The following is a 14274-nucleotide window of genomic DNA, read 5'->3' as shown; positions in this document are numbered from 1 at the left end:
CATGCAAATACTTTTAAAATAAAAAGAAGGAAATATTTTTTCACTCAAAGAATAATTAAGTTCTGGAACTCGTTGCCGGAGGATGTGGTAATGGCAGTTAGTGTATCTGGGTTTTAAAAAGGTTTGGACAAGTTCTTAGAGGAAAAGTCTACAGTCTGCTATTGAGACAGACATGGGGAAGTCACTGCTTTCCCTCGTGATTGGTAGCGTGGACTGTTGCTACTATTTGGGTTTCTGTCAGTTTACTTGTTGTGACCTGGATTGGCCACTGTTGGAAGCAGGATACTAGGCAAGATGTACCATTGGTCTGACCTAGTATGGCTAGTCCTATGTTCTTAGGTATATGTAATGTTTAAAAGTATGATGTCCAAATATATATTTTTATATGATTGTTCTGGAAACAATGGGGCCCTTTTACAAAGGTGTGCTGAAAAATGGCCTGCAGTAGTGTAGACGTGTTTTGGGCGCGCGCAGAATCATTTTTCAGTGCACCTGTAAAAAAATGCCTTTTTAACATTTTTGCTGAAAGTGGACGTGCGGCAAAACGAAAATTGGGCATGCGTAGACGCTTATGTGGCCTAGTAAAAGGACCACAATGTGCTACCAAAATCTCCTAGATTGCTAGGAGTAATAATTGAGAGGGGGCTCAATGCTAAAGTTTCACCTACTACTACTACTATTTAGCATTTCTATAGCGCTACAAGGCGTACGCAGCGCTGCACAAACATAGAAGAAAGACAGACCCTGCTCAAAGAGCATACAATCTAATAGACAAAAAAAAAAAAAGGTAAGCAAATCAAATCAATTAATGTGAACCTAATTTCCCTGCTCTCCAATCATAGGAACCATCTTTTCAGAAGAATAGGAGATACTAAACCCATCACAAGTTACACCCCCTTGGACAATATTGGGGGGGCAAGTGCACGAACCCACAGAGCTTACACCTATGCCTCCAGCCCAGCCCCTCCCCTCCTCTTGAAACGTTAGTACTTGTGCTGTGGAGTTGGACTATGCCTAGGAAAGGATTTTCTTTTGTTTTTTTCCCGGTTGAGGAGCCCAGACTGGCGCTAGGGGGCGCTGTGTACTCGTCCTTCCTTACGAGCCGTGGGCCGAAAAACCTATTCGGGTAGGGCTGAGGTTGGAGGGTGCTGCAGGCTCAGCCTCTGCCTCCTCCCCTCTCTGTTCCTCACTTCCTCCCTCTCCTGCCGGGAGGGCTGGCGCGGGTGCCATTCCTGCTCGGGCACGGCAGCATGTCCCGATCGCAGCCCCCTCCTCCTGCAGCCAGCGACGCCTGAATCGCCGCCCCTTCCCCGGCACTCCCGAGCCAGCGAGCAGCACCGAGGGGAGGGGGCCCGAAAGTTCCTGCAGCTGCATCGGTGGGGGGCAAGTTTGGCACGGGACTAGCGAGAGTGAGAGGAGGAGGAGGAGGGATCGGCTTGGGTTTTGTTCGCATGCGGCTGCTGTGCAATGGCTAGCGGCGCTGCTTCGGGGACCGCGGCTTAGACTAAAGCTCCCGGCCAAGGTAAGCGCTGCTTCCCTTTCCATGGGGGGGAGGGGCGAGAGCGCTTTCTTCCCTCCCCCTCCATTTAAAAGTGTGGCAGGAGGCTGCGATCTGTTACTGCTTTTTTTGTGTGTGTGTGGATGTGTATGTTAAACTCCGAGTCGGATTCCCGGACGGTACCTTTAATCTAGGAGCTGCTTTGAAGTCCCTGGGACGGGTCGGACCTTACTGAGCTCAGCCTAAGCCCCCCAATACAGAATGTAATGGAATAAGAATCAAAAACAATGTTTTAAAACCAGACGTCTAGGTCCTTTGAAGGAAGCGGCGGTGTGTGAGTGAACTGACAGTAAGGTAGGCAGTAGGTGAAGTTTTATTTCTGTATTTTAATTTGGCTAACGACTTTTTCACTTGTAGCGCAAGGTGAGGATCAGGAGGGATTTTACTTGACTATTTTAGATGGGCACCATCCAACAGTTTTAAAGAACTAAAATGTAGGAGGCAGGTTTATTTTGGTACCTTTTTTTTTTATTATTGTTTGTGTACTTGTGCTAGTAACACTGGCTGTTCTTGACTTCCTGTTTGAAGTGAATCCGTAGGCTGGAGCAGGTTGCCTTGTCTATTGTTCTGTTAATTACCGTCAGGATCTCATTGCTTGAATACGCTCTGTGGGTACTTTGAGTGCTAGAGCCCCCCCCCCCCCCCCCAGTATTGACCAACTTCCTTGAATGTGTCCAGGGAGGGGTCATTTCCATTGGGTTTTGCACCCGCAAGTATTTTGAATGATAGCCGCCTGATTACATATAAGCATGGATGAAAAATATTAGATTAATGGGCCACGTAGAGGGATTACACTAGAAGTGAAGTTACTGAATATTTTTGAGTCTTGTAGTACAAAGAGATCGCGTGATAGATTTGCTGACATTGTTTTGTTTACTTTGATAATGCCGGTGGGAGTTTTTTGTTACACGTTTTTTTTCTCCTTGCAAGGCAGTTTTGGCTGAGGAGAGTAATTGGTGACGATAAAACCACTATCACGCTAGAATGCTCAATTATTTGATTTTCATTAAACGTGTTTCTAGTATAGGAGTTGATCGAGTTGGTTTCGCAAGTGCAGGTCAGCTAGGGAGTTTCTTGCGGTGCAGATAAGTTATGCCACTGCCTTGTTGTGCCCAGTATAATTAGTACTTACGGGTCTGTACCGACATCTTTAATGGGTTTAAGCTGTCTAGTGAGAGAGGCAAAGGCGCCCACCTTGAAAAGGGAGGAAGGAAGTTTGCTGGATTGTCAAGCATCCCAGAAGCTGTGTGCTGTGGTGGTAGTAGTGTTGTTTCAGCTCCGCTTATGTAAGTGGGCTGTGAGTTAGTTATGTGGTTTCCACTGTGAAAGTCATTGGGAATGCATCAACCTCCCTAAAAGGCTGCTTAACACAAGACTATCGCTACTTCAGGAAGCAAGTAACATAGTAGATGACGGCAGAAAAAGACCTGCACGGTCCATCCAGTCTGCCCAACAAGATAACTCCTATGTGCTACTTTTTTGTGTATACCCTACTTTGATTTACACCTGTGCTCTTCAGGGCACAGACCGTATAAGTCTGCCCAGCACTATCCCCGCCTCCCGACCACCAGCCCCGCCTCCCGATCTCGACTAGGTGAAAGCTTGACTCTTCAATCAGGCCTTTAATGGAAGAAGTAACTAACTTGTTAGTCTCACTCACAAACATAAGGAGTGACTCGGGCTTCACACATGCAGCAGGACATGTTTATCCACTCCTACCCTAGCTGAGATAACATTTAATCATCTCTCTGACCTCATGTGCAACTTTCTTTTAAATTAGTCACCTTATTTTCTAAATCTTCTTACTTTATTACCTAGCTATATATTCCATCTTTGCTTATACCTTACACTGCCTATTAAAATGTTCTATTACCTATTGTGTTGACATTGTAAGTAGTTTACTATGCCATACTTTTTATTGTTATTTGGATATTTTTACTGCTGGAATTGTCTATTGCTTATGTTTGATTTATTCTTACTGTACACCACCTTGGAAATCCAAATAAATAAATAGGTCAGTCTAGAGAATGTCCCCATCCCCGCAGGTTCTGTCTCCATTCCTGCCCTGTCTTTGCAGATTCTGTCCCCGTCGGCTCTGTCCTTATCTGAAGAAGCCTAGAACACTTATGATTTTATATTTAAATCTTTTTAATAAAGTATAAAAAGGAACAATATGCTGTTCAACTGTTTATAAATCACAACTTGAAAACTATAATAACCCCCCACCACCCTCTACCCTTCCAACCCCAACAACAGCTGACTTTTACTACCCCAAGGAACCCTAATCCACCCTGTTAAAATGTCCAGGGGTACAAAATACAACCCATTCTGTACGCCCTAAAGGGGAGAAATATACCCTATGAAGCACTGTTATGATTTTTTAAAATCTGTAGATGAATCATAGGTCATCAACAATCTTAGGATTCAGTCTAGCTCTCCTGTCTTCCACAGTCCTTCCTGCAATAGAAGATGTCTTCTTAGAAGATGAGCTGGTAGCAGGAATGTACAGGATTCCCCATGCAAACTTTGCTAGTTGTGGCCAGCACTTTTGCTTGTTTTTCCAAAAAATGAAAACTTCATCGCCTGCTTCCCTCGAATATAAATAACTGTTCATTTCATTAACAGCCCTTAAAATAGAGAATGACATGGGGGAAAAGTTTGTCTCCATCTCTGCACTGTCACTGTGGGATGTGGCCCTGGCCCTATCCCCACGGTTACCGTGGGTCCCCGTCTCCGTGTCATTCTCTAGTTCAGTCCATCTACAGAAACATCCTGCTGATAGTTTCTGACCCAGATACAAGTAAGCAAAACAAAATGTTTCCAAGCTTTATGCTTTGTTGAGGTGAGACTTTTTTTGCCTAGTTGTAACTGCTTCCTGGTCCTTTAGCTTTCTGGCTCAGCTGGACCTGCCTGCAGTGTATCTAAGATGCCATGAATCTTTTCATTTTAGTGTCTATTCCCTTTTCTATATAATTTGGTAAGTGTACGACTGCCTTATCCGTATATGCTATTGACCAATCAGTAGGTGTTGCTGTTGCATAATGGCTGATGTTCCCTTCCGGAACTATAGACCCTACCACCACAGTGCCCTTGGCCTTTGCCAATCTGAAGAGCTGTGAATTAGGGCCAAAACCAGTGTTCCTCTATGTGCATGTGAACGTAGGTTAGACAGGGAGCACACATTCCTAGCAGCTGCACACCCAAAGCTTTTGCTGGCTTTCTTTATTACTACTACTACTAATTTAGCATTTTTATAGCGCTACAAGGCATACGCAGCGCTGCACAAACATAGAAGAAAGACAGTCCCTGCTCAAAGAGCTTACAATCTAATAGATAAAAATAAAGTAATCAAATCAATTAATGTGTACAGGAAGGAGGATAGGTGGAGGCATGTGGTTACAAGTGGTTACGAGTCAAAAGCACACACACACACACAATTGTGACCAAAACAACAAAATTATGCCATCTACTGACAGTAAAACATCACTTAGCTTCTTTATTGTGAACATAGGCTACACCCCACACATCGAGTCGAGGCTGAGGACTTGTGCACAAAATGTTTTTCATGCGCATGTGGGCCAGCAAAAATTAGAGAGAACATTGGCTAAGACCCAAACAGAGGACTCCTTATGTGCTGTGCCCCTTCCCCCACCCCCTCCCCCAAGCAGAATAAGTTAATGAGTAACAAACCCACTAGAAACAGGTTTCTCATCTTATAAGGTGTCCGAGTGAAAGCACTGGTGATCATAGAATAGGTACAACATAGGAGAGCCAGCTGGCTCCAGTTTCATCCAATGTGTTTGATCCAGTCCTGGGTTTGCCCCACTGCAGTCTTGCTTTTTCTTAGAGAATACAGTAGGGAAATCATAAGTACAAGTCCTTGCATGCTATGTTGTAAAACCATGAACAAGTCCGGTTGGGCGAATCTTGAGCCAGTTGGCAATAGTTCATTTTGTTTATTAATTTGATATACTGCTGCTTTCGAGCATGAGTCGGGGCAGTTTACATACAGTTAATTAGATGTGAGCCCTCCAAGAACAGAGAAGTACCCAGTGTACCTGAATGTAACTCACCTTGAGCTACTACTGAAAAAGGTGTGAGCAAAAGCTAAATAAATTAAATTGTGCAGGTGCTTGTACTGTCCCTGATGGGCTCACTAAGTAGTATAATGTACCTGGGGTGACTTGCCCAGGGTCACATGAAGCTGCAGAGGGAATCAAACCCAGTTCCACAACCCACTACAGTAACCATTATGCCACTACGCCACATGTGATGTACAGGATGGTCAGCAGCAGACCTGTTTGAGGGCTGTGAGAACTGGAGTTCAGAATGGGAGGAGCATCCTCGGGCTCATGACCACATTATCGGATAGTAGAGATGCGTTCACTTGTAAGGACACTGACCATGCCATTGACACTGCTCATGTCGTTTGCTGCCTGAAATGACAAGAAGTGGAGGAGTGGCCTAGTGGTTAGAGCACCTGTCTTGTAATCCAGAGGTGGCCGGTTCAAACCCCACTGCTGCTCCTTGTGATCTTGGGCAAGTCACTTAACCCTCCCATTGCCTCAGGTACAAGCTTGGATTGTGAGCCCTCCTGGGACAGAGAAATATCCAGTGTAGACCTGAATGTAACTCACCTTGAGCTACCAGTGAAAAAGGTGTGAGCAAAATCTAAATAAATAAATAAGAAGAAACCTGAAATTTTTGTTTTATTCCCCTGTGCCATAAATACTGCATACTCCTGACAATATCGGCCTCGAAATCCACCTGTGAATGACATGGGAAACTAAACAAAAGGAAAATACTTATTTTGGCTGCATACCCACTATCAGGGAACATTATTTGGGTTTTGGACGACACCTTTTCACCTGTATTTCAGGTATGCTAGGTATTTTGCTGTCCCTGAAGGGCTCACAATATAAATTTGGATTTGAAGCAACAGAAGGTTATTTGACTTGCTCAAGGCCACCAGGGGCCGCACTGAGATTTGAACTGGGCTTTCCTGGTTTACAGCCCTTCTGCTGTAACCATTAGGCTATTTGCCACAGGCAGAGATTGTCACAGGGGCAGTAGCACTCTCTCCGTGGCTGTTCCCTAGGGGCCAAGAATGTGACTATGAAAGTGATTTTTCATACAGGCATGCAGACCGAGGTAGCCAGGAGAAAGTGAGGGCTCACAAAGAGACAAAGGAGCTTAGAAAATCATCTGGACTGTGACATGCCAGCTGGCCTGTATTGTCTGCTGCAGTGCCGCTGAGCAGCTGTGCCTTTTAGCTTAGCACGTGGATTTGAATAGTACAAACCATGGCTAGACCGGCCCTTACTCCTTGGGATCCTTCAATATCCACTGAAGTGTGTTTTGTTTTGTTTGTGAAAGCCACTTATTAGAAGACAACTTTTGCAAAAGAGCCAGCTAGGTGATAACCAAACTGGCCAAAGATTAAGATTTCACTAGTCAAGTCTTATTGTTGTAAAATGGTACAGCCTTCTTGTCACCTTTCTGCTGTGCCTGAATTAACTCAGCACCTTTGGTGATAGATTCAGTATCTCCAAAAGATTCATAGGCCGATGCTCAAAACCTAATTCCGGTGTTAGAGGGATTAGCGCCGGCGTTATTAGCACAGGAAGAAAAGTGTGCCAAAGATGAATGCAAATTGCATTTAAATGTAGACAAACGGATGTAAATGAGGTCATTAGCTATTCCCTCCCAATGCTCAGAGAACAGTTCAATAAACAAACCCTACCCTAATATCGGGAACCTACTGCCAGCTCTTGAGATCGTGTTGAGGGGTTATAAGAGAAGATTTCTCATGATTTTCTTTTTAAAACTTCTTTTGGAAGAGGAAGGAAGCTTGTGCAGGCCTCTGAACACCGGTGGTGAGGAACAAAGGTGTGCGAGTCTGAACAAAACGAAAACTGGAAGCACACTTTGGCATCTGTTTTCTGTGCTTAAATGTGAGCTTTTCAAGTGAAAACAAATTATTATTTTTTTTGTTTGAAAAGCTTATATTTAAGGAGCAGAAGAACGGTAGTAATGTGTGCTTGCACTTCCGGGTTTCAATGGGCATGCAGACAACGGCTTTGCTTACCGCAGAACTCTTGTGTGAATAAGCCAGGCACATTCCTCCCCCTTAACACAGCTCACATATAATTTGCATGCTGTTAACGTCGCGCATCGGGAAGTTATTTTTGTGCGCTGTTCCCTGTTGCGCCTGAGTTCTGAGCTTCGGCCCGTCATTTTCTAAGTTTCGAAAATCAACTTGCTGGGAAAAAAAGATCCATTTAAACACGGCACTTAATGAAGCCTGTATGTTTTGAGATTAGTTTTCCTGTACATGCTTGGTATTGTACTGTGTTTTTAAGGATCAGTTTTTATTTTTTTATTATTGGAGTTTCACAAATTATGACACACAAAAAAAAAACCCAATCTTTGTAACATATATTGTAAATGTCAGCAGATAAAGACCTGCACGGTCCATCCAGTCTGCCCAACGAGGAGGTCAGAGTTGAATCTGGCACTCTGCTCAGGTTCTATTTCTTCATGATTAAACACTGGAATACTTAATCTCTGTCTTTTCCTGCCAATTTTGGGGCATAGACCGTAGAAGTCTGCCTGGCACCGGTCCTATTTCCCAACTACCGGACCTGCCGTTGAAGCCCACTCTAGCCTTGATCCTGATCTGTTTTGTCATTTAAGGGACCCAGACCGAAGAAGTCTGCCTGGCATTAGTCTTGCTTCCCAACCTCTTAAGCTGGTATCAAAGCTCACTCCAGTTATGAGGCCATTTAAGGCTATGTAGAAAGAGTTATTTGGTTTCCAGTGTCTTCAACAAGATCTAACTGCAGCAAATTTGGCAGTTTGTAGATGTAAGGACATATGCTACCCAAGGAAGGGAGAACTGGGAAATAAGTGTCTGAACCTACTTTTCTAAGCCTTATTCCCATAGCTACAAAATGAGTGTGTGTGTCAGGGGCATAGCCAGACTTCAATGATAGGGGGGTCCAGAGCCGAGGTGAGGGGGCACATTTTAGCCCCCCCCACCGCCAGCCATTGCCGACACTGACCCCCCCCGAACGCCCGCCTGCCATTGCCGACACCTCCAACAACTTTGCCCCCCCCCCGCCGACGACCCTCTTGACCCCCCCCGCCCACCGTCGCCGTTGCCCACCTTTGTTGGCGGGGGGCCCCAACCCTCGCCAGCCGAAGTCTTTTTCCTTCATTTGGTTTCTGACTGAGTCTGAAGTCCTGCACGTACAGCGTGCAGGACATCAGACTCACAGAAACAGAATGAAGCCTTGCAATCTGCAGGGCTTCGTTCTGTTTCTGTGAGTCTGACGTCCTGCACGTTGTACGTGCAGGACGTCAGAGTCAGAAACCAAACGAAGGAAGAAGACTCAGCTGGCGGGGGTTGGGGTCCCCCACCAGCAAAGGTAGCAGGCGGCGGGAGGGGGTGGGATTTGAGAGGGTCACCGGCAGGGGGGTCCAGGGCCAAATCTACAGGGACCCAGGCCCCCATGGCCCCATAGCAGCTACGCCCCTGGTGTGTGTGTGTGTGTGTGTGTTTGTTTTTATTGTGCTTTTTAAAATAAATTTATAAAGCACTCAGAGGTTTTTCCTGGATGAGCGGTATATTGAGTGTTTATAGAGGATCAGTGGTCTTTCTTGGGGGGGGGGAAGTTTCTGCATGTGTTTTATCTGAGGTTTTGTCTTCCTAGTAGAGAAGACACATTTTAGTGAAAAGGAGGGTCAGAGAGCGGATTTCAGGAAGCAGGGACAGGAAAGGATTGTAGAGCTTGGCAGTTGGTGTGGATTGGTAAACTGGATAGGCCATCTGGTCTTTTTCTGTTATTATCTCAGTTACTTTGTTTAAATACCTTTCTCAGTATTCACACTAATGCAGGGCTGTTTACAACTGTCGTGGAAACTGTATTCTAAATAAATGTGCATGAAATTAATTTGAATAGATTGTCTTCTGACATGCATATTTGTATTTGCGCACACTTTTTTTCAGTAGTAGCTCAAGGCAGTGACGATCCTAGGTTGGCGGCCACCCGGGGCAGATCGCCGATGCGCATCCCCGTAGATATGGCCCTGGACCCCCCTGCCGACGACCCTCTCAAACCCCCCCCCCCCGCCGCCAACCCTCCCCTGCCTACCTTTGCTGGCGGGGGACCCCAACCCCCGCCAGCCAAGGTCCTCTTCTTCCTTCTTTCTTTTTCTGAGTCTGACGTCCTGCACGTTGTACATGCAGGACGTCAGACTCGGAAACAGGAAGAAGAAGAAGAGGACCTTGGCTGGCGGGGGTTGGGGTCCCCTGCCAGCAAAGGTAGGCAGCGGAGGGGGAGGGTTGGCGGCGGGAAGGGGGGTCGAGAGGGTTGTCGGCAGGGGGGAGTGAAAGTTGGTGGTGGTGGGGGGGGGGGTGCCGGCAATGGTGGGGGGGTCTAAAATGTGCCCCCTCCCCTCGGGCTCTGGACCCCCCTCCTGCCAAGGTCTGGCTATGCCCCTTACTCAGGCACAAGCAGCAGGTGGTCTTCCCAGTCGGGCAGTCTCAGGCAGCGATGCCACAGATTAACGAGCCTTCATCGGGTGGCAGGGCTCGGAGCCAGCTGAGGGCTGTTACAGAGGTTGAGGAGATAACAGCGCGTGTGCCAGCTAAGCTGATAACACCTTCAAGGAAGGGATCTTTATACCTTTTTTAGTGCCAGTTGATCTGGAGCTTGACGACCTAAATTTCCAGTAGTGACGTCCATGCTGATAAAAATTTAACAGTTTGTTGTTATTGTCCAGTTGTTTAGCCTTTTGTCAGACTGGATGACTCCTTTAGGCACCTCGAGACCTTCACACAGTACCAAGCCTCTGCGTTAAGTCTGAAAATAGTCAGGTCTGTAAAAGTCAGGTTCATATTGCAGTCTAGTGGTGAATTGTAATGCCTTATGCAGGGTTTTAGCCTTACAGTGTACTCTGAGCACTGGGGGGAATAGCAAATGACCTCGTCAACATATGTTTGACTACAATTAAATACAATTTGTGGCCATCTTTGGCACGCACATTGTTTCTTGCTCTGAAACCCTCTGAACAGTCTGTGCAGATTAACGCCGGTTCTAGTCGGTTCTGAGCATTGAGGGAGTGGCCTAACGGTTGGTGCAGTGGGCTTTGATCCTGGCAACCTGGGTTCTATTCTCACTGCATCTTCTTGTGACCTTGGACATCAAACCCTCTGTTGTCTCACATACAATACATAGATTGTGAGCCCTCTAGGGACAGAGAAAGTACCTGCAAATAATCTGTGATTATACTTCGCCTTGACCTTGACTGTTAAGTGGATTATAAATGCAGATAGAATAGTGCAGCCAGTCAGGTTTTCAGGATACCCACAATGAATACGTGTGACAGATTTGCACGGGTTAACGGGATCCATTTGTAATGGATCTGTATCATGAACGGTATGTCCCGAGGACCACTTAGAGAACCACTGGAATAATGCAAATACCCTGAAGTGTTTTTTTTTTTTTTAATTTATGCTGTTAAGAGATTCACTGCAGTGGTTAGTTTAGAAATAAAGATGCAGTGTAGAAGTGAGTAGATCGACCAGCAGAGCCTGTCTGTCATTGCCACAGCCTCAAGGTGAGGTTTTGGAAACCAAGGATAAAGCTGGAGATGAAAGGGGCTCTGCAGTGTTCCAGTAGGAAGGGAAAATGAGCAGCTTGTATGAGCTTTGTGGTCTTTACTGTCATATTACATATTTTACAGTTCAGACTTGTCAGGACTTCCCATGAACCTGCTGGCACTCTGCCCTTGTATATACAGTAGGAGTAGCCTAATGATTAGTGCAGTGGGCTGAGAACCAGGGGAACTGGGTTTAAGTCCCACAGCAGCTCCCTGGGCAAGTCACTTAACCCTTCATTGCCCCAGGTACAATTAAAAAAAAAACTTGATCGGAAACCCACTAGGGAAAGAGAAAATGCCTGCATGTAATATATATGTAAACTGCTGTGGTTGTTTCCACAGAAAGGAGGTATATCAAATCCATGACCCTTTACCTTGAAGGCAGTTTTAGATACCCATCAGGTGACTGTAAAACCATCCTGTGAATTTCCTTCAGGACAGGCTAGCTGTGGGTGAGGTTTTAAATGGTTAAAGCTATCAAAGATTCCAGCCTGAGGGTGAACTAGGAAGTTATTGAACACTAGTAAAAAAGGCCCGTTTCTGGAACGAATGAAACGGGCGCTAGCAAGGTTTTCCTGGGAGTGTGTATGTTTGAGAGAGAGAGCCAGAGCGAATGTGCGGGCGTGTGACAGAGTGAGACTGTCTGTGTGAGAATGAGAGTGTGTGACAGGACCCCCTCCCTCCCCTGTTCCTAATGCCCCTCACCCCGTTCCCTCCCCTCCTTTTCCTCCTCCTTCCCACACTTTGGGTTCCTTAAGGCTTTCAAAAGTCTATGTACCCCCGTGGCCCTAACGCCCAGTATCCGGATACCCCACCGCTTTCCTCCTCACCCCTCCCCCAAGATGTAATACTTTCACGTACTTCATTTTTTAAAAAAAAGTGTCCTATCTACCCTGTGTACAAATGCCTGGCATTCAGATTGTGTTCCTCTCGTAAATTTTCATTTCTTTCATTCATTCATTCATTCATTCAGAACTTGCCCCCCCCCCCCCCAACACTTTTGGTTCCTTCAGTCTTTTAAAACTGTCCTATGTACCCTGTGTGCTAATGGCCAGCATTGAGATTGTTTTCCTGTCCTAAATTTGCATGTCTTTGTCATTCACAACTCCCCCCCTCCCCCTTCTCCAGTTTAACACTTTCGTTTCCTTCAGTCTTTTAAAACTCTCCTATCTACCCTGTGTCCTAATGGCCAGCATTCAGATTGTTCCCAAATGTTCATGTCTTTCAGTGGTTCAGAACTCCCCCCCCCCCCTCCCCCCATTTAACACTTTCGGTTCCTTCAGTCTTTTAAAACTCTCCTATCAACCCTGTGTCCTAATGGCCAGCACTCAGATTGTTTTGCTTTGCCAAATTGTCTGTCACTGATGTCACTGAGGTCAGAGCATGCCTGCCTAGCAGACCACTTCCGGCAGGCACGGTCCCAAGCACATCCTGTTGGAGGTGAGAATTATTATATAGGAGGATGGTTTATATACTAGCCCAGCACATTTTTGCCACATGGGTCAAATACATTTTAAAATTGGTTAAATGTTAAGTGTCAGACCAAAAAAATAGGTGCTATTTTTTTAATCCAAATTTTTCATCAGGGAACTATCTTGATCGGTGAGAAATCATCACCCCAGTTCACTATCATTTCAGCCAAATTTGCTGTATTAACATAGGAGTCAGGAGGCCCAAGAATTAAAACCATCAAACAAATGTGACAGACAAAACACACACACAAAACAGGCTGCAGTGCAATTATGTTTCAACGAAAAATGAGTTGGCCTTTAGGGGAAATATCAAACCTGTTAACTGCTGATAAATAAAACACAAAATCTTGCTATTTTTTTCAGGTAGGGGAGGCACTGCTTAGGCTCAGCAATTCTTCTCTTCACCTACTGTGGTTGTTTGAACCTTGGCATACACTTAACAGGCCTGTGTTGCATTTGAGAGGAAGAGGGAAGAGCCTTTGAATTCTTTTTGCAGGGAAATGGAAATAGGCTTTCAGCTAGAGCAGAGGCTTTGGGAAGAAGCAAGTTTTCATACTGTTTTTCAGTCAGCCGTCCACCGCTGTTTCTCTTTCAGCAATTTTCCCTTTTACCACTTCCTGTCCTCAAGCCAGCATGAGAGAGCACCCTAGAGAAATTCTGACTTACCACTTTCTAGCAAGGTTGTGGCGTATCGTCCCAGCCTGATAAGTTATTATCTGGATTATTCAAAAGGTGAGTCAGTAAAAGGTATCGGCCTTTCTATTTTTAACTTTTAATTTTGTAAATTTCCTTGCTTCCTCCAAGGATCAAAAGGCAGTATGTCAAATCCCTAAATAAACTAAACCAAACTAAGAATTCATTTGGGAAAGGAGAATCTCCTCTCAAAAACTTCCCTCATCTTGCCTGATGCTGGCCTTATGCAGTGATGTGGAAACTGGGGAAGGGGGGGGGGGGTACTGATGCACAAAACTACTGCCAGTATTAACATGGGGTTAATGCCAGGTTTGTGTGCATGTGGTACGCTGAATGCTCCAGTGGTTTTAGCGCAGATTGCGTTAAAATGCTTGTTAATGTAGTTATTACCCAGCCTGCAGCCATGGTAAAAAAAAAAAAGTTTCTCTTGTGGATTTAACGCGGGGAAACTTTATGCCAGGTCACAGGAAGAGGGGGTGGAGAGGAGTGGGTGTCTAGCATCACCCCTTCTCTCCCTCAAACCCAATTACCCAGCCCTGGAATGCTTCCTGCCCCCCCCCCCTCCAAGCCAAGCTGAGCCTGGCCTAACCCGGCCCCCCCTTCCTCTAATAAAAGAAAATACTCTGGTGGTCTAATGGCCCACCTCCCGACTTGATCTAACCCATAGTGAGCATCGGCCTCCACACTCCAATTAAAAAAAATGCCCTGGTGATCCAGTGCCCCCCCTCCCCAGCCCTCTCCCCTCCTTCCAGTCACAAATTGCCTTGGTAGTCTAGTGGAAGCCCCCCTCCCCCCCCCAGAGGCCCCCATACCTTGTAGAAGGCAGGAGTGATGCTCACTCACTCTGCCTCTGGGCACCATCATTTTCAAAATGGTGCCCTGCGT

At 45.8% G+C, this 14274-nt stretch overlaps 1 protein-coding gene across 2 annotated transcripts in view; it reads left to right on the top strand.

Annotated features, from left to right (window-relative positions):
• The first annotated feature begins 1185 nt into the window (after positions 1-1185).
• CEMIP2 (cell migration inducing hyaluronidase 2) overlaps positions 1186-14274 on the top strand; it is a 218879-nt gene continuing 205790 nt past the window's right edge. The window contains exon 1 of one of the 2 annotated variants that reach the window (XM_030193858.1): positions 1186-1522. The gene's annotated coding sequence lies outside the window, so the exon portion shown is untranslated. Of the gene's footprint in view, positions 1523-1655; positions 1853-14274 lie in introns of those variants that run through there. The other variant, XM_030193859.1, reaches the window with a different exon arrangement.

This window comes from Microcaecilia unicolor, chromosome 2 (genome assembly GCF_901765095.1).
Source record: "Microcaecilia unicolor chromosome 2, aMicUni1.1, whole genome shotgun sequence".
Lineage (NCBI taxonomy): Eukaryota > Metazoa > Chordata > Amphibia > Gymnophiona > Siphonopidae > Microcaecilia > Microcaecilia unicolor.
The sequence above is the reverse complement of the archived record's forward strand: the minus strand, read 5'-3'. Positions and strand labels throughout refer to the sequence as shown.